The sequence below is a fragment of the Pristiophorus japonicus genome, chromosome 3, assembly GCF_044704955.1.
Source record: "Pristiophorus japonicus isolate sPriJap1 chromosome 3, sPriJap1.hap1, whole genome shotgun sequence".
NCBI classification, from domain to species: Eukaryota; Metazoa; Chordata; class Chondrichthyes; family Pristiophoridae; genus Pristiophorus; species Pristiophorus japonicus.
In genome coordinates, this window is record NC_091979.1 from 155,174,075 (window position 1) to 155,201,629 (window position 27,555).

Consider the following 27,555-nt stretch of genomic DNA (forward strand, 5'->3'; position numbering starts at 1 on the left):
CGCCAATCGAATTCAGTGACTGGGTGAGCCCGATCCTGCCGGTGCTCAAGGCGGATGGGTCGGTCAGGATATGTGGTGATTACAAGGCCACCATCAATTGGGTGTCACTCCAAGACCAGTACCCGCTACCGAGAGTGGAGGACCTCTTTGCGACGCTATCCCGTGGCAAACTTTTTTCAAAATTGGACCTGACCTCAGCTTACATGACCTAGGAGCTGGCGAGTGAGTCGAAGAAGCTGACCACCATCATGACACATAAGGGGATGTTTGAGTATAACAGATGTCCGTTCGGGATTCGTTCGGCCGCCGCGATCTTTCAGCGAAATATGGAAAGCCTCCTCAAGTCGATTCCAAGGACGGTGGTTTTTCAAGACGACATCCTCATCATAGGTCACGATACTGAAAAACACCTCCACCACCTGGAGGATGTGCTACACAGACTGGACCGGGTAGGTCTGCAACGGAAAAAGGTGAAGTGCGTCTTCTTAGCTCCAGAGGTAGAATTCCTGGGGAGGAGGGTAGCAGCAGATGGGATCAGACCCACTGCATCCAAAACGGAAGCGATCCAGAGAGCACCCAGACCCCGTAACACGACGGAGCTGCGTTCGTTCCTGGAGCGCCTGAACTATTTTGGTAAATTTCTTCCCAAATTGAGCACGCTGTTAGAGCCTCTACACGTGCTCCTATGCAAAGGTCGCGATTTGGTCTGGGGGGACAGCCAGGAAAGGGCTTTTGATAGAGCACGCGACTTGTTATGCGACAACAAACTGTTAACATTGTATGACCCATGTAAGAAACTTTTTCTAATGTGCGATGCTTCATCCTATGGGGTCGGGTGTGTGTTGCAGCATGTTAATGCCAAGGGTCAGTTACAGCCGGTAGCTTATGCCTCCAGAAGTCTGTCCCAGAAGGCAGAAAGGGGCTACGGGATGGTAGAAAAGGAAGCGCGAGCATGTGTATATGCAGTAAAAATAATGCACCAGTACCTGTTTGGCAGGAAATTTGAGCTGGAGACAGATCACAAACCCCTAACATCCCTTTTGGCTGACAACAAGACCATAAATGCGAATGCATCAGCCCGCATACAGAGGTGGGCACTTACGTTAGCTGCCTATGACTACACAATTCGGCACAGACCGGGCACTGAAAACTGCACTGATGCACTCAGCAGGCTCCCATTACCCACCACTGAGGGGGCAACTGAGCATGATACTGAGATGGTCATGGCTGTCGAAGCTTTCGAAAGCGAAGGCTCACCTGTGACAGCCCGTCAGATTAAAGTCTGGACAAATAAAGACCTGCTACTGTCTTTAGTTAAGAAATGTGTCCTGAATGGGGACTGGGCAGTCACGTATGGGGCTTGCCCTGAGGAGTTTAAATCATTTCATAGGCGCAAGGATGAACTCTCGATTTAGGCTGATTGCCTACTGTGGGGAAACTGAGTAGTCATGCCCCAGAGGAGCAGTTTATCAGAGAACTTCACAGTGAGCACCCGGGCATTGTCATGTTGAAGGCAATTGCCAGGTCACACGTTTGGTGGCCAGGGATAGATGCAGACCTGGAACTTTGTGTTCGCAGGTGCAACATGTGTGCTCAGCTGGGCAACGCACCCAGGGAAACCCCCCTTAGCCCCTGGTCCTGGCCCACCAAGCCATGGTCACACTTTCAGGTGGACTACACTGATCCTTTCATGGGAAAAATGTTTTTGGTTGTAGTAGACGCTTACTCCAAATGGATTGAGTGTGCCATTTTAAATTCTAGCACATCCTCTGCTACGGTAGAAAGTCTACGGGCAATGTTCGCCGCCCATGGTCTACCGGATGTCTTGGTCAGAGACAATGGCCCGTGCTTCACAAGCACTGAATTCACAAGCACTGAAGCACATGGCAGGCAATGGAATTAACCATGTCAGAACGGCACCGTTCAAGCCGGCCTCAAACGGCTAGGCGGAACGAGCAGATAATCAAACAGGGGATGCTCAGAATCCAAGTGGGTTCCCTACAAAGCTGCTTATCATGCCTCCTGTTGGCCAATAGATCCCGACCACACTCGCTCATAGGGTTTCCACCTGCAGAGCTGCTAATGAAAAGGATGCTCAAAACCAGGTTATCCTTTATACACCCTAGTATGAAAGAAATTGTTGAGAACAGGTGTCAGTCACAATGTGACTACCATGACAGGAATGCGAGGGCGCAATGTATTGATGTCAATGACCCTGTTTTTGTCCTTAATTACGCTGCAGAGCCCAAATGGCTTGCAGGCACTGTGATTGCCCAAGAGGGGAATAGGGTAAGTAGTCAAACTTACCAATGGACAAATCTGCCGCAAACACATGGATCAAACTAAAAGGAGGTTCAGCAACCCCATAGAAGAAGCAGAGGAAGAACACGCCGTAGAGTTTACTCCACCACAGGAGACCGAACACCGGAACCAAGTGAAGGAGAGCCCAGTCACTGTGGGCAGTCCAGACAGGCCTGAGGCACCACAAACAGCAGACACTCAGGCCAGCGCCCAACAACTGGAGCCCCAACTCAGGCGTTCTACAAGGGAGTGTAAACCTGTGATCCCAATAATACTTTGGCAGGGGGAGGTGATGTCATGTATTCAACTATCATTGTAACCCATGTATAAGCTGACCTAAGTTGTACACCTTGAGAACATTGGCCACAAGGGGGTGAACTTGTGGAAGACACTTCTAACCTGGACTTTCCGGTATAAAAGGGGAAGCTCCACCCACCTTCATCACTTGAGGTCTTGGTAATAAAGGTAACTGGTCACAGAGTGACCTTCTCTCAAGTATGGGCCTCATGTGCATTTATACTATATAGTAAGGATATATCAATTCCCACAACCAGCATGTGGTCTAATTACATATGGGACGTTTGCCAGTAGAGTGAGTGATGTATGGGCTGTGCATGGAGCTGGGAAAACATCAGAAGATTTGAGGCAGCTTCCTGTGGGCTAGCCTCCCACCAATCTCCACCTTCATGGCCAGTTGCTATGGAGACGGGCCTGAGTACCAAGCACAAGACTGTCAATGGCCAGCTGCTGCACAGCTGATTGCAGCACCTCATCTTTTCCTTACCCCGACCAAACCAGCAGCCCAGCATCCGCTGATCAGGGATGACCTGCGTCATTTCACCAAGCACCTCTCACCCTAATGTATAACTGTGTAACTGTGTATGAGCTTCACTGCATTTGTCTGCAAGTATTGTCATCTGTATACAATAGCATGCACTCTGTATCAGATCATGTCCTGAAAGCATTTGGAAAGCTCCAAGATAAAGTAAAATTGCATATAAAAAAATACTCGCATGGTCAGCAAGTTACAAGTTCTAAGAAACTGACAGCTCATTGACCACATGCACTACACATAATGATGTGGATGCTGTGCAACTGCAATATTTCGACTGTCAGCCTGCAGTGATTTGGAGCATATTGACCCGTTGGAAGAAAAGTAACAAAGTTTGGGCTAATTTAGGAGCTTTCAAAAACCACTCCTATTGTTCCTACTTGGAAAAGAAGGGCAAATAACTTGGATTGACAATGTTCATGCAAAAGCAAATACGTATTATCCCCTGCAGCCATGGTTGCCAGCTCATAGAGAGAATTCCAGCAGATAGAAACACAGAAATATAGAAAATAGGTGCAGGAGTAGGACATCCGGCCCTTCGAGCCTGCACTACCGTTCAATACGATCATGGCTGATCATTCCTTCAGTACCCCATTCCTGCTTTCTCTCCATACCCCTTGATCTCTTGAGCCGCAAGGGCCATATCTAACTCCCTCTTGAATACATCCAATGAACTGGCTTCAACAATTCTCTGCGGCAGGGAATTCCACAGGTTAACAACTCTCTGAGTGAAGAAGTTCCTCCTCATCTCAGTCTTAAATAGCTTAACCCTTATCCTAAGACTATGTCCCCTGGTTCTGGACTTCCCCAACATCGGGAACATTCTTCCTGCATCTAACCTGTCCAGTCCCGTCAGAATTTTATGTTTCTATGAGATCCCCTCTCATTCTTCTAAACTCCAGTGAATACAGGCTCAGTCGATCCAGTCTCTCCTCATATGTCAGTCCTGCCATCCCAGGAATCAATCTGGTGAACCTTCGCTGCACTCCCTCAATAATAAGAACATCCTTCCTCAGATTAGGAGACCAAAACTGAACACAATATTCCAAGTGGGGCCTCACCAAGGTCCTGTACAACTGCCGTAAGACTTCCCAGCTCCTATACTCAAATCCCCTTGCTATGAAGGCCAACATACCATTTGCCTTCTTCACCGCCTGCTGTACCTGCATGCCAACCTTCAATGACTGATGAATCATGACATCCAGGTCTCGCTGCACCTCCCCTTTTCCTAATCTGCCACCATTCAGATAATATACAGCCTTCGTGTTTTTGCCCCCAAAGTGGATATCCTCACATTTATCCACATTATACTGCATCTGCCACGTATTTGCCCACTGACCTAACCTGTTCAAATCACCCTGCAGCCTCTTAGCATCCTCCTCACAGCTCACATCGACACCCACTTTAGTGTCATCTGCAAACTTGGAGCTATTACACTCAATTCCATCATCCAACTCATTAATATATATTGTAAAGAGCTGGGGTCCCAGCACCGAGCCCTGCGGCACTCCACTAGTCACTGCCTGCCATTCTGAAAAGGACCCATTAATCCTGACTCTCTGCTTCCTGTCTGCCAACCAGTTCTCTATCCACTTTTACTCTTCTCCTTTCTGTTTTTTGCTTCTGAATCCATTTTATTCCCTCTGTCTCCCTGCATAGGTTCCCATCCCCCTGCCATATTAGTTTAACTCCTCCCAAACAGCACTAGCAAACACACCCCCTCGGACATTGGTTCCGGCCTATCCAGGTGCAGACCGTCCGGTTTGTACTGGTCCCACCTCCCCCAGAACCGGTTCCAATGTCCCAGAAATTTGAATCCCTCCCTTTTGCACCACTGCTCAAGCCACGTATTCATCTGAGCTATCCTGCGATTCCTACTCTGACTAGCATGTGGCACTAGTAGCAATCCTGAGATTACTACTTTTGAGGTCCTACTTTTTAACTCCAAGGTCCTACTCCAAGCTCCTTAAATTCATCTTGTAGGACCTCATTCCGTTTTTTACCTATATCGTTGGAACCTATGTGTACCACGACAACTGGCTGTTCACCCTCTCTTTTCAGAATGTCCTGCACCCGCTCCGAGACATCCTTGACCCTTGCATCAGGGAGGCAACATGCCATCCTGGAGTCTCGGTTGCAGGTGCAGAAATGCCTATCTATTCCCCTTACAATTGAATCCACTATCACTATCGCTCTCCCACTCTTTTTCCTGCCCTCCTGTGCAGCAGAACCAGCCACGGTGCCATGAACTTGGCTGCTGCTGCCTTCCCCTGATGCGCCATCCCCCTCAACAGTACCCAAAGCGGTGTATCTGTTTTGCAGGGGGGTGACCGCAGGGGACCTCTGCACTACCTTCCTTGCACTTCCTGTTGGTCATCCATTCCCTATCTGGCTGTATAACCTTTACCTGCGGTAAGACCAACTCACTAAATGTGCTATTCACATCATTCTCAGCATCGTGCATGCTGCAGAGTGAATCCACCTGCAGCTCCAGGGCCGCAATGCGGTTTGTCAGGAGCTGGCGGAAGATACACTTCCTGCACACGTAGTCGTCAGGGACACCAGAGGCGTCCCTGATTTCCCACATGGCACAGGAGGAGCATAACACGTGTCCGAGCTCTCCTGCCATGACTTAACCCCTAGATTAACTTAATTTGGCAACAACAATGCAAAATATTACTTACTGATAAAGAACAGAAAAAGAAAAGCTACTTACCAATCACCAGCCAATCACTTACCCCTTTGGCTGTGACGTCACCTTTTGATTTCTTTCTACTTCTTTTTTGCCTTCTACCCCTGCTGCAGCTGCACCAGGCCCGCCTCCGCAACAAACTCCCGACTGCCGCTCCGCCTCCAACGATGCTGCTCCCCGGACTCCCTGCTGTGCCTTTTGTAGGCCTCCGCAACAAACTCCCGACTGCCGCTCCGCCTCCGATGCAATCAGATCATATTAATCTGGGGTAATGGCCACTATAACCAACTTTAAAACTGGTACCTGTGGAAGTGTACTCCCAATCAGGAGTAAAGGCCTTCAGGAGGATGGACAGAAACGTGGCGGAAAATGGAGGAAGAAAGTGAAATTTGTAAAACTGCCAATTGAAGTCATTTCTACAAATCCTAAAACCACTATTGATTATTTTCTCGTGGTCTCGATGCTCCCAAAAACTCAACAATTAAAATAGAGGGGGACGCGAAAGATGCAGGAATGGAGTGGGGGGTGCCTGGGCACCATTTTAACACCCTGCCCACACCAATCCTGCCAATGGGTTGGGTTAAAATCAGGGCTCAAGTGCCTTTGATAATAATGCCTTCTGTTGGTGATATTGGTGTATTAAATTTGTCATCGTGGATTTGATTTCCCACTTTTTTGTTTTTTACATACCTTCCTCAGTCTCCTGCTGCCTTTCATTCTCCTGAAGGCAAAGACGCTCTGGGCATAGACTTCTCCATGATTGCTATCAGTGGCAATCTGTGATTATCTTACGGGATGTGTCATTCTTCAGGGGAAGATGGCTGATTATAGGATATGCAGCCTTGCAAGAATGGACTTCCCCATAACTGCCACCTTTCCCGCTCCATTTTTGGCCAAGAAGAATACGCTTGTAGTGGAATAGGGTGACGGTCCCATTATCTCTGTCTCTGACATTTGCTTTGCTATACACAGTGTTCCATTCAATGAACTGACGAAGAACTCAGAACATGCACTGCAGCAGTGAAAGTCAGCTTTGAGTAACAGGCAACCATGGGATTTAAATGCATAACCATCTATTGGGAGACAGGCGTTGTACTGCTTAAGCTTCTGATCCTTGTTACTATGCTGCTTTTGTCTTTGGAAGCAGATTGTTCAACACATATGGCCATGTACCATTTCAGTAGTTCTTAATAGGAAGAAAAGATTCTTTTAATTTGCACTATCCTACTATGTGAGCACAAATTGAAATGATGTTCAGTGATCCTGCTTGGCAGTGAACTGCCCTGAAAATGCCTGCAGACTAAAATCAGTAACCAGTTTTTGAGTACAGGTTTGTGTTACGTGTTAACAGGATGTAAAACTGGCCAACGGAACTCCTTTGGACTGTGCCTGTTGTACGGCAACTGCAAGTGGCTTTGCAAAATTTCAAACAATAATATGGGGGCAAAATTGCTCCTTTTTTAGAGACCCGTTAGCGCCCTGGGGTGGAAGAGACTTTTTGCCCAATGGGGGGAGGACGGGAGTGGGGGCAGTGGAGTGTCACCGGCTCCCGGGAAATTGCCCAGGGGTTTGCAGAGGCGCTGCCGTGGCAGCGCTGCGCCCCGTGGGCAGTTCCCCAGGCCGCCGCAGAACCACCGATAACTTAAGCGCTATGCGCAGTGAACCTTCACCGCCTTGTGCCGACCCCTTGCCATCTGACGGGGGAAATAGCACCATTGACCGCAAGTCTGGCATGAGCGGATGTCAACACCAGCTTTGTGGGTCGTGAAGCTAGCCAACATCCGCTCTCAGGGCAATACTTAAAGGGCAGGGCGCCAACTCTTGGGTCGGCACCAGTATGGCAGCCCTAGCGTGATCCAGGCCGCCATTGTGCAACCCAGAACTCCGTTTTGAGTGACGAGCTGCAGGTCCGGTCCCACACTGCCCTGGTGGCCTAATGGAGGCCATCAGAGGCCTTGTAGAGTGTGCAGTGGCCCTCCCCTTTAAGCAAGGGGGAGGGACATTGAAGCACGTTAGCGCTACATGGAGCTTCCGTGTAGCGCTTCAGTCGCCGTCCCAGTGGCGCCCCGGGAACTGCCGCTAAAGGAAGTGGAGTCCACGAGATTGCGCTCCACTTCCTTTGAGGGGCAGTAAGCTCAATTCAGCGGCAGGGGCGGGACTTCTGCGCCGGGCACAGAAAGTCTCGGCCCCAACTGGTTATCGTCCCCAGGGCGCAGGGTAATTTCGCCCTCTATGAGTCTCATTTATCCAAGAGAAAACTTAATTAGTATTGATCACAAAAGGTCGAAATATTTGATTGACTATCCATGAATGAAAGTGTGATCATTGCTTTTGTTTAATGTACCTGCATCCACTAATCCATAAATGCAGTACTGCTGAAGGATTGTGCCAATAAATCAGCAATTTTCTGTTGGAAGTCAGTGTGTGCATAGATGTTCCCTATAAATAATATCCTCATTAAAAATATACCTATTAACTGCCATACACACAAAAGTGTTCGGGACAGTCTTGTTAATTTATGAGGTTCAAAGGCACTTTGAGATAAGAGTTAATCAGCTTTGTGGACTATGTTTCCAAAGAAAAATATTTTGCTTTAACTATTGAGCATTTTAAATGAATAACTTTGCTTATTTCTTAAACCTTACAACAATAAAGCTATAAAAGGTTTTACTAATGGTCAAACATCAGTTTTACAGTTGTTATCCATAATAAAAGTCAGATGCCAAAGGTAAATGATATTGCTTAGCAAAACACAATTGTTCTTCTTCTTGTTTGCAGTATGGGGCTGATGCATCAACTTCGATTTTCCAAAAGATATTCCTACTCAACTAAATCCCAAACCAGCCTGCTATGACTTATAAGTTGGTGCTTCCTAGAGGGCTTTCTTCATATTATAGATGAGGTGAGTCTAAGGTGTGATCTTAGGTGTTAGACTTTACTTGTCACTAGTCTAACATTGATAACATTGACCTTTGAGCCTTATCCTCAAAAGGTTTGGTCATTTACTAATTTCTTGCCAAGTGCAGTTAAAATTCACTGGCTTGTTCTTGATTTACTATGCCAACAATGTGTGACCTTTTCCAGTTAAATTAATACTTCTTAAATTAACCTTTGGCCAGATAGCTAAAAGTTAATAATCATGCATTGTGTTCTTTTATGGTCTCTTGCCACTCTCCGAACTGAAAATCACGTTTAGTAACCTCAGTATCATTGGCAAGGTACAAAACCCACATAAAAACTATAACCATTGAATGATGGAAGTATTAGTATCAAAGAAGGCATGAAACCAAAAACACTTTCTTCTGTAGTATTAGAATAAATCTTTATTGTAGAATGGTTTTAAATAGACTATAAAACCAATGAGTGTGGTTATCACCTATCTCTTTGTTCTAACTATATTATAATATTTTATTGCCCAAAGCATCCTGAATAGCATTAACCAAATGTCAAATAATGCAGTGACAAAATGTAATGACAAAGCCTGTGTATTAAGGCATCTAAATGTTACAAAAGATCCAAAATATGTTCCATTTTTAAAAATTATACATTGGCCCTGAATTTCTTGCAAAGTTTTGGTGTAATTATGGCATACACATGGATTTGCGCCTTACTTTATAATCAAGGAAATTCATATGCAACTGATTCACATTGAACCATTGCTATGCGCAACTTTATTCAATCCTTTATGCCACTCCATTGGCTCATTAGTATATCTCGACCTCTATGGAGAAAAGAGAAACATGGGCGGGTGGGAATTGTAACAGTAAAAAATGGTTGGGTTGGAGGTGTGGGGGCAATTAAAATATTAAAAATCGGAATCCCCACCTGAGTCCGCCTCCAACTTGCCTAATCCCAGTTTTGACGGAGGTGGGATGGGGTGTGGATGGTGGCCGGGCAGCCAAGCATTATAATGAGGCTGGAAGCCTCTTCTTTAACCTCATTTTGTCTTCAACTGTCATCATTATAGGCAGTCCCTCGAAATGAGGATGACTTGCTTCCAAGCCAAAAAGAGATGAGTTCACAGGTGTTTCAATGAAGGATCTAATATTCCAGGTGCCGAACTATATCCTGAAGGGTGGAAGATGCCTGTGCGTGGATTTTTTTAACATGTGGTGGCCGTTGCACCCCAGCCACCACACGGGCTTGACAGAGCTCGGTCTTGGTCCAGTGACAAGGGTTATCCAAGACGACTGTAGCTGGTCGGGTTTTGCACACCTCGTAAAATCTGCCAGCTACAGCAAGACGAGGACTGCTGCATCCTGCAGTAAAATGCCTCTACACCTATGTCATGTATGGAAACTTCATGTAACTGTAACCTTCATAAAAACACTGCATACTGTATACACCTAAGAAATGCACACCTTGACCATGGGGGTGAACTTGTGGGGACACTCCTCACCTGGTCATCTAGGTATATAAAGGGAGATCCCACGCAGGGTCATCACTTCTTCGTCCTGTGAATAAAGGTTCAGGTCACAGAGTGACCTTGTCTGCAGAATGTGCCTCATGTGAATTTTTAGTAGTGTGTAAGGACATTACACTTGGTGACGAGGATGGGTTGATCTCTTTGGTGTACGTCCGTAATTGCGTGTCAATGCGTTCTAGTTTTGGTCTGCTAGCTCTGAGTGGCCATAGTTTCTCGAATTGTTGGACACTCATAAGTGACTGGCTGGCCCCTGTGTCCAGCTCCATGCGTACCGGGATACCGATTAATAGGACTTTCATCATCATAGGTGGCGTTTTGGTATATGAGCTGTGGATGTTTGCCACGTGAATCCGCTGAACTTCAGCATCCATTGCTTTATCCCAAGCATCAACCTGCCTTGCAGACCCCTTTTCTGGGTCATCTCCCTCGTAAATTAGTCTTGCTGCTGGCTTCCTGTACATTCTGGCTAAATGTCCTCTGAAGTTACAATTTCTACAGATAAATTGTTGAAACCTACAGGTTTTTGCAGCATGTCTGCCCCCGCACCTCCAGCATGAGCTGAGATCATTGTGAACAAAAGGGCTGTTACCAGGCATTCCTCTCTGATTGTCTCTTTGATTACTCTTGAGCACTCTGTTAATGGGTGGCAATGGCCCCATCCCAGGACGCATTGTCCACCGTGATGGCGTAAATGTCCATTCAACCTGCCATTGTCTCTGTTGAGGACCCACTCTAGAGCCTGTTGCTGCCTGGGTGGTGGCGAATTGCCCTTGCCTGCCTGCGGGGTTCTGAGTCGCGTTTACAATGTTAACTCCCTGATCCATCGCCACATTGGAAGCAGAGTTGTGCACGTATATTATCTTGGTTTCCTCCTCTCCCGCCATGAAGGTCTGAGCCATCAACGTCGTCGCTTCCAAGGTCAAGTCCTTGGTCTCAATTAGCTTTCTGAAAATCCCGGCATGACCAATGCCCTCAATAAAGAAATCCCTTAACATCTCCCCCCCTGCAGGCGTCTGTGAACTTACAGAGGCTGGCCAAGTGCCGAAGGTCCGCAACGAAGTCCGGTAGCTCTGTCCTTCCCGACGTCTGTGTGTATAGAATCGGTGTCGGACCATGTGTATACTGCTCGCCGGTTTGAGGTGCTCACCGATCAGTTTGCTGAGCTCTTCAAAGGTTTTTTCCGCCGGCTTCTCGGGTGCGAGCAGGTCTTTCATCAGTGCGTACGTCTTAGGTCCACAGCTGGTCAGTAGATGCACCCTTCGCTTGTCAGCCGCTGCATCTCCCAGTCAGTCCTTTGTGACGAAGCTCTGCTGGAGCCTCTCAACGAAATCGTCCCAGTCCTCACCAACACAGTACTGTTCCTCTGTGCTACTGGTGGCCATTCTCGTGAGTCATTTATTCCCGTTTCTCGTCACCAAGTTTAATGTCCTTACACACGACTATAAATTCACACGAGGCACATTCTGTGACCTGAATCTTTATTCACAGGACCAAGAGATCATCCCAGTGCTAAGCAGTGCAATGTTGGTGGTCACACATAATGGATCAGAGAACCGGCTGCCACTCTGGATTGTCCCGGGAAATGGTCCCGCGCTTTTGGGGAGGAGCTGGCTAGCCGAGATGAACAGGAAATGGGGGGATATGCACACCATTTCATCTGTGGAGCGAAGTTCATGCTCACAGGTCCTACAGAAATTTGAGTCACTATTTCAACCTGGTGTCGGGACTTTCAAAGGTACCAAAGTAGTGATACGCATTACCCCAGACGCCAGACCAGTGCACCACAAAGCCAGAGCTGTGCCGTATGTGATGTGGGAGAAAATTGAGAGTGAGTTAGACTGGTTGCTAAGAAAGGGCATAATTTCGCCCGTTGAATTCAGCGATTGGGCAAGCCCCATCGTCCCTGTCCTAAAAACGGATGGCTCGGTCAGGAGCTGTGGCGACGACAAGGCCACTATCAACCGAGTGTCACTACAAGACCAATACCCGCTTCCGAGAGCAGAGGATCTTTTAGTCATGCTGGCAGGCAGCAAGCTGTTCATCAAGTTGGACCTCATTTCAGCTTACATGACCCAGGAACTGGCCGAAGAATCCAAGCTACTGACCACCATCACCATGCACAAAGGACTGTTTGTCTACAACAGGTGTCCATTTGGCATTCGATCAGCAGCCGCTATCTTTTAAAGGAACATGGAAAGCCTGCTCAAATCCATCCCTGGAACAATCGTATTTCAGGACGACATCCTTATCACGGGTCGAGACACCGAGGAACACCTCCACAACCTGGAGGAGGTGCTACGCCGACTGGACCGGGTAGGCATGTGAGAAGTCCAAGTGTGTGTTTTTGGCCCCAGACGTTGAGTTTTTGGGCAGGAGGGTTGCCGCAGACGGGATCCGGCCGACCGAATCCAAAACGGAAGCGATTCGTCGTGCGCCCAGGCCCAGCATCAGAGTTGCGTTCATTTCTGGGACTCTTGAACTATTTCGGGATCTTTCTGCCGAACTTAAGCACATTGTTGGAGCCGCTACACATGCTCCTGCGTAAGGGTTGCGATTGGTTTTGGGGGGACTGACAGGAATGGGCTTTCAATCGGGCGCGGAACCTGCTTTGTTCTAATAAGCTGTTGACTCTGTACAATCCCTGTAAGAAATTGGTTTTGACATGCGATGCATCATCCTATTGGGTTGAGTGCGTGTTGCAGCAGAGTAATGATGAGGGCCAACTCCAACCTGTGGTTTATGCCTCCAGCTCGCTCTCCCAAGCAGAACGGGGATATGGGATGGTTGAGAAGGAAGCACTCGCATGTGTCTATGGGGTGAAAAAGATGCACCAGTACCTTTTTGGCAGAAGGTTCGAGTTAGAAACGGACCACAAGTCGTTAACATCCCTGTTGTCAGACAGCAAAGCTGTCAATGCCAATGCGTCAGCTTGCATACAGCGATGGGCCCTCACGCTGGCTGCGTGTGACTACACCATACGGCACCGGCCAGGCACCGAAAATGGCGCTGACGCGCTCAGCAGGCTTCCACTGGCCACCACTGAGGGGGCAGCGGAGCAAAGTGCTGAGATGGTCATGGCCGTTGAAGCCTTTGACAGTGCAGGCTCCCCCATCACAGCCCACCAGATCAAAATCTGGACCAACAGAGATCCCCTCCTATCCTTGATTAAAAAATGTGTCCTGACTGGGGATTGGGCGCCTGCACACGGAGCATGCCCTGAGGATGTCAGACCGTTTCACAGATGTATGGATGAGCTCTCCATCCAAGCCGACTGCCTACTATGGGGCAGCCAGGTAGTCATGCCCCAGAAGAGAAGGGAAGCATTCATCTGGGAACTCCACAGCGAGTACCCAGGCATCGTGCTAATGAAGGACATTGCCCGGTCACATGTATGGTGGCCGGGAATTGACTCAGACCTGGAACACTGTGTTCGCAGGTGCACGACGTGTGCCCAGCTGGGCAATGCCCCCAGGGAGGCCCCACTCAGCCTGTGGCCCTGGTCCATCAGGCCATGGTCACGTATTCACATAGACTACGCGGGCCCGTTCATGGGAAAAATGTTCCTCATTGTTGTTGATGCGTACTCGAAATGGATCGAGTGCATCATATTGAATTCGTGCACGACATCCACCACAGTGGAGAGTCTGCGTGCGGTCTTTGCAACCCACAGCTTGCCGGACATCCTGGTTAGCGACAACGGCCCGTGTTTCACTAGCTATGAATTCCAGGAGTTTATGTCGAGTAATGGTATCAAACATGTCAGGACGGCACCGTTCAAGCCAGCTTCCAATGGCCAGGCGGAATGTGCGGTCCAAATCATAAAACAGGGCGTGCTCCGGATTCAAGGACCCTCCCTTCAATGCCGCCTATCGTGCCTCCTGCTGGCTTATAGGTCCCGACCGCATTTGCTCACGGGAGTCCCACCCACGGAACTACTCATGAAATGTACACTTAAAACCCGGCTGTCCCTCATTCATCCAGTCCCGTCAGACATTGTTGAGGACAAGCGCCAGTCCCAAAATGAGTGCCATGACCGTAACTCAAAGGGGGGATGTATAGAAATCGATGACCCTGTATTTGTTCTTAATCACGCTTTGGGGCCCAAATGGCTTGAGGGTACTGTAATTGGCAAAGAGGGGAATAGGGTCATAGTGGTCAGACTTAACAATGGACAGATATGCCGCAAGCATCTGGACCAAGTAAAAAAAAGGTTCAGCATGGAAACTGAGGAACCTGAGGAAAATCATGAGATGTTGCCCACACCACCGCCAGTGAACGAGCAACAAGAACATTCAGCAGCATGTACAGTCCCTGCGGCCAGCCCGGACAAGCCGGAATCACCACAGGTGACAGAGACGCATGCCAAGGCTCAACAACCAGAGCCCCAACTGCAGCGCTCCACGAGAGAGCGTCGACCGCCTGAAAGACTTAATCTTTGACCCCATAAGACGTTGGGGAGGAGGTGATGTCATGTATGTAACCTTCATAACAACACTGCATACTGTATACACCTAAGAAATGCACCACAGGGGGTGAACTTGTGGGACACACTCCTCACCTGGTCATCCAGGTATATAAAGGGAGGTCTCATGCAGGGTCATCACTTCTTGGTCCTGTGAATAAAGGTTCAGGTCACAGAGTGACCTTGTCTGCAGGGTGCCTCGTGTGAATTTATTGTAGTGTGTAAGGACATTACAACCTACTTCCTGGATCCAGGGACCTTGCCTGAACCATCCTTGTGATTGTAAACCCCCCCTACAAGGCCTCCCTCAGGCCTACAATCCCCCCTCCGGCTTACAGTCCCTGCCCCCTCATCCTCCTCCAGTAGCCCCCCAGATCCTTTTGCCACACCAGCCCCCCCACCCCAATTTTCTTGCTTCTCCTGGCACAATACCTCAATCTTCTCCTGACCCCACGATCTTCCCCTGACCCCTCGATCCTCTCCCGATCCCTCGATCTTCCCCAACCCCTCGATCCTCTCCTGACCCCTCGATCCTCCCCGACCCCTCAATCTCTCCCTACCCCTCGATCCCCCCGACCCCTCGATTTCCCCCTGACCCCTCGATCCTCTCCCGAACCCGCAATCCTCCCCCGACCCCTCAATCTCCCCCAACCCCTCGATCTCCCCCTCCCGACCCCTCAATCCTCATCCGACCCTCGACCCCTCAATCGTCTCCAGACCCCTCGATCTTCTCCTGACCCAGGCCCCGATCTTCTACCAGCCCGACCACTACACGATCCCTACCTCCCTCCTCTCTGTGGCCTCGTGCCGCAGGCCTACCCACCCACAGCCAGCCAGCCTCTCGATCTGGCTAGCTGAGGGTGGGAAACAGAGGCTTGCACTGGGTTTATCAGCGCCATCTGGCTTAAATCGACCAAACCAACTCAAAAGATCTCGGAATTTTGAACACAAGTTACATCAAGCGTAAATCGAGTTTCTGCGATCTGTAACGCTGGTTTGAAGAACTTTGTGTTGGAAGCCGGCCCCGCCCACAATACTGGCCCTGCCTCCAGATCGAAATAATGAGCATGGTAAGTTTCCGCCAATTGGCCCCGTTTGCGGCTGTTTGAGGAGGCTTTTCAAATTGAGCTCGGTTTCTAAGGAGCAAGTGCATAGGTAGGTACATTTTTAAAGTATTTAAATATTAAAAAGTATTGAACTTTTGAGAAACTTACTAGTGTACGTCAACAAAACTAGTAAATGGTTCAGTATAGTTTTTTAAAGCTATGTCCAGTGATTTAGAATCAGGTTACTCACAGGCGGCGGTCTAGACACACTGATTAAAAGTGTTTTTTTTTTGTGATAAACCCATTTTCAGCCGTATTAATAAAACTACACCAGGTTACCACTCTTAAATGCATCAAGCAATATTTTTTAATGTAAAGAAAACAAATAAGCAATTACGTTTTATTTCGCTGAGCAATTGTGCTGGTTCAGAGAAGATTTTACGTCTGTGATTATGCAAATGAGTTTGGGTGGAAACTTGAACCATAACTTCACTTTGGAAAACCAGCGCAATGTCAAACTTGATTTGCACACAGTTTGCCGATGTGCTTAATGTGCGTAAATGATTGATGGCTTTCAAGCTTTAATTTTCATAATATCAATAAAAAGAGGGATTTAAAGAAGGAAGATTTTCAATTGTTTCCTGTTGATCACCTTTGAGAGTCTGTGCAGCAGACAGGTGAACAGGCTGGCGATTTTTCCCGGCTGTCAGCTTCTGCATAATTGCCCAATAGAAGATGTGCTGGAGATAACAGCTGAATCCAAAATGTTAATCCCAGCCGGACTGAAGTGGACCAACTCAAACTTACTTAGAAAAATCTAAATCCAGACGAGTTTAAATTTCAATATACCTATGCCCGGTTATGCATCTGTGAACACATAGATATATTATTTATCATCAAAGAATCTGCACCTTAACTGGCAACTAGTGGTAGAAACAACTGGAAAAGACAGAAGTTTTTTTTCGGTCCGCTCATCACACTTAGGCTTTTCGTTGAAGTTTATTGATTATACACATGATTCTGTCTCATGTTTTGGTGCTGAATATGTATCTGAATTCCTGCCACTAAAGTGAAAGGGTATGCATCTGGTTCCCGAAGTCCAGTGCAGGCCCTTCTGTTGTCAGCAACCTGTTTCGTTAAATCTAAAACTTCAGATTTTAAAGTCTCAGTTTATTGAATGCTCTCATTGATCCCTTTAATCACCAAAGCTGCCCTGTCATCTGATGATGCATTCAGCTTGTGGAGTTTTCCAAGTAGTCATTGGGTTCTATTCCACTTAACGCTTGTCATTAGTTTCCTGGAACTCCACGTTTGAATCCCTCCAACCAGCTTTCCGCCTGGCCACAGTACCAGAACGGCTCTTATCAAAGTCACAATGACATTCTATGTGACTGTGACCATGGTAAACTGTCCCTCCTCATCCTTGTCGACCTGTCTGCAGCCTTTGACAGGGTTGACTATACCATCCTCCTCCAACACCTCTTCTCCATCATCCAGCTAGTTCCATTCTTATCTATCGAATCGTAGCCAAAGAATCACTGCAATGGCTTCTCTTCCTACTCCCGCATCGTTACCTCTGATGTCCCCAAGGATCTATCCTTTGCCCCCTCCTATTTCTCATCTATATGCTGCCCCTCGGCAACACCATCCGAAAACACAGCGTCACTTTCCACATGCACGGCGATGACGCATAGCTCTACCTCACCAGCACCTCTCTCGATCCCTCCACTATCCCTAAATTGTCAGGCTGCTTGCCCGACATCCAGTGCTGGTCGAGCAGAAATTTCCTCCAACTAAATATTGGGAAGACTGAAGCCATTGTTTTTGGTCCCAGCCATGAATTCCATTCCCTAGCCATTGACTCCATCCCTCTCTCTAGCAACTGCCTGAGGCTGAACCAGACTGTTCGCAACCTTGGTGTCACAGTTGACCCCGAGATGAGCTTCCAACCACATATCTGTGCCATCACTAAGACTGCCTATTTCCACTTACATCCCCACCTCAGGTCATCTACTGCTGAATCCCTCATCCATGCCTTTGTTACTTCGAGACTTAACTATTCTAACAAGGAAGAGGCATATAAATTGGCCAGAAAAAGCAGCAAACCTGAGGACTGGGAGGAATTTAGAATTCAGCAGAGGAGGACAAAGGGTTTAGTTAAGAAGGGGAAAATAGAGTACGAGAAGAAGCTTGCCGGGAACATAAAAACTGACTGCAAAAGCGTCTATAGATTGTGTGAAGAGAAAAAAATTAGTGAAGACAAACGTAGGTTCCTTGCAGTCAGATTCAGGTGAATTTATAATGGGGAACAAAGAAATGGCAGACCAATTGAACAAGTACTTTGGTTCTGTCTTCACGAAGGAAGACACAAATAACCTTCCGAAAGTACTAGGGGACCAAAGGTCTATTGAGAAGAAGGAACTGAAGGATATCCTTAATAGGCGGGAAATTGTGTTAGGTAAATTGATGGGATTGAAGGCCGATAAATCCCCGGGGCCGGATAGTCTACATCCCAGAGTGCTTAAGGAAGTGGCCCTAAAAATAGTAGATGCATTGGTGATCATTTTCCAACAGTCTATCGACTCTGGATCAGTTCCTATGGACTGGAGGGTAGCTAATGTAACACCACTTTTTAAAAAGGGAGGGCGAGAGAAAGCGGTTAATTATAGACCGGTTAGCCTGACATCAGTGGTGGGGAAAATGTTGGAATCAATTATTAAGGATTTAATAGCAGCACATTTGGAAAGCAGTGACAGGATCGGTCCAAGTCAGCATGGATTTAGGAAAGGGAAATCATGCTTGACAAAGCTTCTGGAATTTTTTGAGGATGTAACTAGTAGAGTGGACAAGGGAGAACCAGTGGATGTGGTGTATTTGAACTTTCAAAAGGCTTTTGACAAGGTCCCACACAAGAGATTGGTGTGCAAAATTAAAGCACATGGTATTGGGGGTAATATACTGACGTGGATAGAGAACTGGTTGGCAGACAGGAAGCAGAGAGTCGGGATAAACGGGTCCTTTTCAGAATGGCAGGCAGTGACTGGTGGAGTGCCGCAGGGCTCAGTGCTGGGACCCCAGCTCTTTACAATATACATCAATGATTTGAATGAGGGAGTTGAGTGTAATATCTCCAAGTTTGCAGATCACACTAAGCTGGGTGGCGGTGTGAGCTGTGAGGGGGACGCTAAGAGGCTGCAGTTTAGAGAGGTTAGGTGAGTGGGCAAATGCATGGCAGATGCAGTATAATGTGGATAAATGTGAGGTTATCCACTTTGGGGGCAAAAACGCAAAGACAGAATATTATCTGAACGGTGGCAGATTAGGAAAAGGGGAGCTGCAACGAGACCTGGGTGTCATGGTTCATCAGTCATTAAAAGTTGGCATACAGGTGCAGCAGCGGTAAAGAAGGCAAATGGTATGTTGGCCTTCACAGCTCGGGGATTTGAGTATAGGAGCAGGGAGGTCTTACTGCAATTGTACAGGGCCTTGGTGAGGCCTCACCTGGAATATTGTTTCAGTTTTGGTCTCCTAATCTGAGGAAGGACATTCTTGCGATTGAGGGAGTGCAGCAAAGGTTCACCAGACTGATTCCCGGGATGGCCGGACTGACATATGAGGAGAGACTGGATCAACTGGGCCTTTATACACTGGAGTTATGAGAGGGGATCTCATAGAAACATACAAGATTCTGACGGGACGGGACAGGTTAGATGCGCGTAGACTGTTCCCGATGTTGGGGAAGTCCAGAACCAGGGGACACAGTCTTAGGATAAGGGGTAGGCCATTTAGGACTGAGATAAGGAGAAACTTCTTCACTCAGAGAGTTGTTAACCTGTAGAATTCCCTGCCGTGTTGATGCCAGTTCATTGGATATATTCAAGAGGGAGTTAGATATGGCCCTTATGGTGAATGGGATCACAGGGTATGGAGAGAAAGCAGGAAAGGGGTACTGAGGGAATGATCAGCCATGATCTTATCGAATGGTGGTGCAGGCTCAAAGGGTCGAATGGCCTACTCCTGCACCTATTTTCCAAGTTTCCATGTTTCACACTCCTGGCTGGCCTCCCACTTTCTACCCTCCTTAAACATGAGGTCAGCCAAAACTCTGCTGCCCGTTTCTTAACTCACACCAATTCCCATTCACCCATCACCCCTGTTCTTGCTGAACTACATTGACTCCCAGTTAAGCAACGCCTCGATTTTAAAATTCTCATCCGTGTTTACAAATCCCTCCATGGCCCCACCTCTCCGTATCTTTATAATATCCCCCAGCCCTACAACCCTCCGAGATATCTGCACTCCTCCAATTCTGGCCTCTTGAGCATCCCCAATGTTAATCGCTCCACCATTGGCGGCCGTGCCTTCAGCTGCCAAGGCCCTAAGCTCTGAAATTCCCTCCCTAAACCTCTCTGCCTCTCTACTTCTCTTTCCTGCATTAAGATGCTCCTTAAAACCTACCTCTTTGACCAATCGCCCCATATATCTCCTGATGTGGCTCGATGTCAAATTTTGTTTGATAATGCTCCTGTGAAGCGCCTTGGGAAAAGGACATAAGAGCATAAGAATTAGGAGCAGGAGTAGGCCATAGGACCCCTCGAGCCTGCTCTGCCACTCAATAAGATTATGACTGATCTTCTACCTCAACTCCACTTTCCCGCCCAATCCCCATATCCCTTGATTCTCAGAGTCCAAAAATCTATCTATCTCAGTCTTGAATATACTCAATGATTCAGCTTCCACAGCCCTTAGGGGTAGAGAATTCCAAAGAGTCACAACCCTCTGAGTGAAGAAATTCTTCCTCACCTCAGTCTTAAATGGCCGACCCATTATCCTGAGATTGTGCCCCTAGTTCTAGGCTCTCTAGCCAGGGGAAACAACCTCTCAGCATCTACGATGTCAATCTCCCTCAGAATCTTATATGTTTCAATAGGGGGAAAATTGTGGTCGGAGGCTTCCTTTGGGCGAATGCTTCCAACCCCGAAAAATGTTACGAAAATACCTGATGTTCCTGGAAGAATGTAGGTCGGGGGCCTAGTGTCTTCCAGGTACGTATGCGTATCCTGGAATCACGAAGGCCTAGACCACCAATCACTATTTAGTTTTCGCATTGATAATAATGGGAACAATGTCGTGCCAAAATTGCCCCTTCCGATAAGGCCTCTGACCGCCTGAAAGAGGCAGCCACAGGGCAGTGCGGAATAAATGGCAACTCTCCGTGGAGGGACCGCCATTTTCGAAATTGCCCTTCCTCAGGAATGGAGTGGTAACCGGGACTGCTCCACCGGTTTTCCAGCCGCTGCGTGCACGTACTGACCCCTTAATGTCTGGCAGGGTCCCCCTTTTCCAGAAATGCCCTGCTGCAGAGGAGCCGCCGCAGGCCGGTGCCTCCAACAGCTGTTTCTGTCAGTGCAATGTGTCTGAAATGGCAGTGCTGCCGCCCTTAAAACGGAGGGCACACTGCCGCGGCCACCATGTTGCATTTGTTTGTTAGCTGACTGCCAGGTTGGCCCGACAATTATACCACCGGGTTCGGCCGGGCCGCCAAACATTGCAGGTGGCCTAGCGGACCTAACTGAAATAAATGCAGAGTTCGCAGCAGGCGTCCCCTTTAACAGAAGGGGAGAGACGTTGTGATTTGCCAGCGCGATGACGTCATCAGCCTGGCGCTGATGACTGACAGCAGCGGCTATTCCGTCCCGCCCCCACTTCCACCCCGCTAGTGACAGGCATTCCGCTTCGCCCACACTTCCGTCCCCATGATGACCCATTTCTGCCCCGCTGGAAAAAAATTATGAAGAGCTGAAGTTCGCTGGATAGGCCGCTGCATCCATTGCGACGGCCAGAACACATCAAGTGCGGGGAACCCCCATTGTTACGAGCTCCCATTACTATCATAGAAACATAGAAACATAGAAAATAGGTGCAGGAGTAGGCCATTCGACCCTTCTAGCCCGCACCACCATTCAACATGATCATGGCTGATCATGCAACGTCAGTACTCCATTCCTGCTTTCTCTCCATATCCCTTGATCCCTTTAACCGTAAGGGCCACATCTAACTCCCTTTTGAATATATCTAACTGGCCTCAACAACTTTCTGTGGTAGAGAATTCGACAGGTTCACAATTCTCTGAGTGAAGAAGTTTCTCCTCATCTCGGTCCTAAATGGCTTACACCTTATCCTTAGACTGTGACCGCTGGTTCTGGACTTCCCCAACATCGGGAACATTCTTCCTGCATCTAACCTGTCCAATCCCGTCAGGATTTTATATGTTTCTATGAGGTCCCCTCTCATTCTTCTAAATTCCAGTGAATATAAGCCTCGTCGATCCAGTCTTTCTTCATATGTCAGTCCCGCCATCCCTGGAATCAGTCTGGTGAACCTTCGCTACTCTCCCACAATAGCAAGAATGTCCTTCCTCAGATTAGGAGACCAAAACTGTACACAATATTCAAGGTGAGGCCTCACCAAGGCCCTGTACAACTGCAGTAAGACCTCCCTGCTCCTATATTCAAATCCCCTCACTATGAAGGCCAACATGCCATTTGCCTTCTTCACCGCCTGCTGTACCTGCATGCCAACTTTCAATGACTGATGTACCATGACACCCAGGTCTCGCTGCACCTCCCCTTTTCCTAATCTGTCACCATTCAGATAATATTTTGCCTTCCTGTTTTTGCCACCAAAGTGGATAACCTTACATTTATCCACATTATACTGCATCTGCCATGCATTTGCCCACTCACCTACCCTGTCCAAGTCACCCTGCAACCTCTCAGCTTCCTCCTCACAGCTCAGACTGCCACCCAGCTTAGTGTCATCTGCAAACTTGGAGATATTATATTCAATTCCTTCGTCTAAATCATTAATGTACATTGTAAATATCTTCGGTTCCAGCACTGAACCCTGCGGTACCCCACTAGTCACTGCCTGCCATTCTGAGAAGGATCCGTTTATTCCCACTCTTTGCTTCTTGTCTGCCAACCAGTTCTCTATCCACGTCAATATCATGTGCTTTACTTTTGCACACTAATCTCTTGTTTGGGACCTTGTCAAAAGCCTTTTGAAAGTCCAAATACACCACATCCACTGGTTCTCCCTTGTCCACTCTTTCCAAATGCGCTGCTATTACATTTTTAATAATTGATTCCAACATCTTCCCAACTACTGATGTCAGGCTAACTGGTCGATAATTCCCTGTTTTCTCTCTTCCTCCTTTTTTAAAAAGTAGTGTTACATTAGCTACCCTCCAATCTATGGGAACTGTTCCAGTGTCTATAGAATGTTGGAAAATGACCACCAATGCATCCACTATTTCTAGGGCCACTTCCTTAAGTACTCTGGGATGCAGACTATCAGGCCCTGGGGATTTATCGGCCTTCAATCCCATCAATTTCCCTAACACAATTTCCTGATTAATAAGGATTTCCTTCAGTTCCTCCTTCTCGCTAGAGCCTCGGTCCCCTAATATTTCCGGAAGGTTATTTGTGCCTTCCTTAGAGAAGACAGAACCAAAGTATTTGTTCAATTGGTCTGCCATTTCTTTGTTTCCCATTATAAATTCACCTGATTCTGACTGCAAGGGATCTACATTTGCCTTCACTAATCTTTTTCTCTTCACATATCTATAGAAGTTTTTGCAGTCAGTTTTTATGTTCCCGACAAGCTTACTCTAATTTCCCCCTCTTAATTAAACCCTTTGTCCTCCTCTGCTGAGTTCTAAATTTCTCCCAGTCCTCAGGTTTGCTGCTTTTTCTGGCCAATTTACATGCCTCTTCATTAGATTTAACACTATCCCTAATTTCCCTTGTAAGCCACAGCTGAGCCACCTTCCCCATTTTATTTTTACGCCAGACACTGATGTACAATTGTTGAAGTTCTTCGATGTGATCTTTAAATGTTTGCCATTGCCTATCCACCGTCAACCCTTTAAGTATCATTCGGCAGTCTATCCTAGCCAATTCATGTCTCATACCATCAAAGTTACCTTTCTTTAAGTTCAGGACCCTAGTCTCTGAAATAACTGTGTCACTCTCCATCTTAATAATGAATTCTACCATATTATGGTCACTTTTCCCTAAGGTGCCTTGCACAACAAGATTGCTAATTAATCCTCTCTCATTACACAACACCCAGTCTAGGATGGCCAGCTCTCTAGTTGGTCCCTTGACATATTGGTCTAGAAAACCATCCCTAATACACTTGAGGAAATCCTCCTCCACCGTATTGCTACCAGTTTGGTTAGCCCAATCTATATGTAGACTAAAGTCACCCATGATAACTGCTGTACCCTTGTTGCACGCTTCCCTAATTTCCTGTTTGATGCCATTCCCAACCTCCCTACTACTATTTGGTGATCTGTACACAACTCCCACTAGCATTTTCTGCTCTTTGGTGTTCCACAGCTCTAGCCATACAGATCCTACATCATCCAAGCTAATGTCCTTCCTTACTATTGCGTTAATCTCCTCTTTAACCAGCAACGCTATCCCATCTCCTTTTCCTTTCTGTCTATCCTTCCTGAATTTTAGTTTAACTCCTAGCCCCCTAAATTCAGCTTGTAGGACCTCATCCCATTTTTTAGCTATATTGTTGGTACCTATATGCACCACGACAACTGGCTGTTCACCCTCCCCCTCCAGAATGCCAGGTATCAATGAGAATACCCCCAAAAAACAAGAAACACGAGACATTTAAAAAAACACCTCACATATTTTAAAGTAATTGAAATTGAATGCAATTAAATGTTTTAGAAAATGTTTTTTTTCTGAATTTTTAAAAATGTGGTTTAATGGGGTTAAAAATAAATGTACCTTAATGAGGCACCCCACTAGTTACAGCCTGCCAACCTGAAAATTACCTGTTTATCCCTATGCTCTGTTTTCTCTCCATCAACCAATCCTCTATCCATGCTAATATATTACCCACAATCCAATGAGCCCTTTTCTTGCATAACAACCTTGTTACATGGTGCCTTATACAATGCCTTTTGGAAATCCAAATGTACTCCATCCACTGCCTTCCCTTTATCTACCCTGCTACTTACATCCTCAAAAATCTCCAATAAATTTGTTAAACACGATTTGCCTTTCATAAAACTATGTTGACCCTGTCTAATCCTATTGGGCCTGAATTCCCGGCTTTGGTCTTCCCATAGGCGTTTGCCTATAAATAAGAAAAAAAAACGCACCTACCTGTTGCTCCTCTGTACTCCAGCAATCCCAGTTTGTGGCCTTCTCTTCCCACACTTCGCACAGTGCGTTCACATCTTCAAGATGCAGAGGGAGAAGCTGGAGTCACGTGGCACTGGACAGCCAATGAAGGTACAGTATTCTCATTCATAATAATGGGAACTTCGTAAGTAGGAGTTTTTAACAAAAATGTGTTTTAAATTTTATTTTTATATGTTTTTTATATGTTTTAAAACTCTTACGCTGGTAAAAGTAGGTTGTGCACCTGCTTTTACCAGGCCCAAGAGTTTGAAGGACATTTGCTGGGCAAGAGATGGGCAAGTAGCCCAATCTCGCCCATGCGAATGTCCTTCTACCGAAGATGCAGAAGATCTGTCAAGTGAAACCTTGATAGATCAGAAAAAACGGTTTTCAGCACATGCGCACCGAAAATCGGCTTTTGCAATGCCTTCCCGGGTCTGTACACCCGATGAGGCCACCATTTCAGGACCATCATGATTTTTCTAAGTGCCATGATTCCACTTCCTTAATAATGGATTCAAGCATTTTCCCGATGATTGATGTCAGGCCAATTGCCTGTAGTTCCCTGTTTTGTTTCTCCCTCCTTGCTTGGATAGCGAGGTTACATTTGCTACCTTCCGATTCACTGGGACCATTCTAGAATCTCAGGACGTTTTACTACATTAAATGACTATATAAATGTAAGTTGTTGTTGTTGTCTTTTGTTTCTATCTGAATGGCCAGTTGTTAACAGAAAGGAGAGATGTGATGATTTGACTGCAGCTCCCACCCCAGTATTCTTTCATTATTTAATCACTATGTGGTGCTTGACTATTGACTGGTTAAGTGGTGAATGAAGGTAATTCCCAGAACCAGATATTGGTAATGCTATGAAGCAGGTGTTTAAAATGAAGTGTTAGACTGTGATTCCCAGCATGGCGAGCATGAATAGTAATGTTATCTGGCACATGCCTTCCAATAGAAAGGAGAAATTGACAAAGCACGTCTTTCTAACCCTGAACCTTCAAGCACTTGGATCATAACTAATATTGACAAAGGTTGAAAGCAATTCATCTGCCTAGTTTTTAACCTGGGAATTATGTGTTGCACATGGAAAGTGAAAAATGTGGGAAGAAAGTAATGCAATCTTTAAAATGTAGAAATTACATTTTTATTGTGCCTTTTAATTTTGTGTGTCATTTTCAAACTTTGAAAATATAAATAGCCGTTATGCTCTGCATCAAATATTACAATGTAAAATTTGAATAGGGGAAAAAACTGTCATGTATGTATGCTTGAGGTTACTAGCCACCAGGTGGCGCCACTGTCGGAGGTCATTGGGCTGTCCGCACGTTTGTGCGGCCCAGGTATAAAAGGCAAGCCGTCATGTAATATAATCACTTTGGGCCCTAATAAAGCAGAACCAAGTTTGTACCTGTGTTTGTTTACAGTATTCAGTCTATCGAGTTATTAACTTCATAACATTTGGCGACGAGATAACTTAAGAACCTTCGCTTGCAAAAATGAGCACAATTGGAATTCTGGAGAGATTCATGGAGGGAGAGGACTGGGCAGATTTTGTAGCTCGCCTGGACCAGTACTTCGTGGCCAACAAAATGGAGGAACCCACTGACGCAGTTAGGCGCAGGGCGGTCTTCCGCACGATTTGCGGTCCGAAAATTTATGGACTCTTAAAGAATCTTCTCTTGCCTGCAAGTCCAATGCACAAGGACTATGAGGAATTGTATGCTCTGGTATGTGACCATCTCAAACCAGAAGAAGGCATCATCATCTCACGATATCGATTCTACACGCACGTTCGTTCTGAGAGCCAGGATGTGTCGGAATTCGTTGCTGACCTAAAACGTCTAGCTGGACCGTGTAAGTTCGAAAACGCATTGGGAGACATGCTGCGGGACTTCTTTGTAATCGGCATCAACCACGAGGTGATCCTGCGTAAGCTACTGGCGGAGACGCTGGATTTGAGCAAGGCCATCACAGTTGCCCAGGCATGCATGATGACAGACAAAAACTTAAAGCAGATAACATCGAAAAATGGGAACTCGGCAAGTACTGTAAACAAGATTGTATCATTGTTTGGCAGAGCTGCATATGGCAGGGCCTACTCGACTGCATATGCGAAACCTGTGACTGCCCAAAGTCCGCCAATGGGAATGAATCCGATTTCACTGTGTTGGCGTGGTGGGGGCAATCATCGGCCTCATTAGTGTCAGTTTAAACAGTACATTTGTAAAGGTTGTTTGTGACTGGGGCATCTCCAGCGCATGTGTCTGCAACTGAGCAAGAGTGCTGCGACACACCACGTGGAGGATGATGATCAGTATAGCGCGGATCCGGATATTCAATCCAAAATACTAGAGGGGAAGTGTATGGACTGTATTCATTCCTAATAAAGAGCCAACCGATAATGATCAATGTGAAACTTAATGGTTTGCCGGTACCGATGGAATTGGACACGGATGCGAGTCAATCTATAATGAGCCAGAGGACATTCGACAAGCTGTGGGATACTAAGGCTGTGAGGCCTAAGCTGAATCCAGTCAATGCCAAGTTACATACATACACTAAGCAACTCATAACGGTG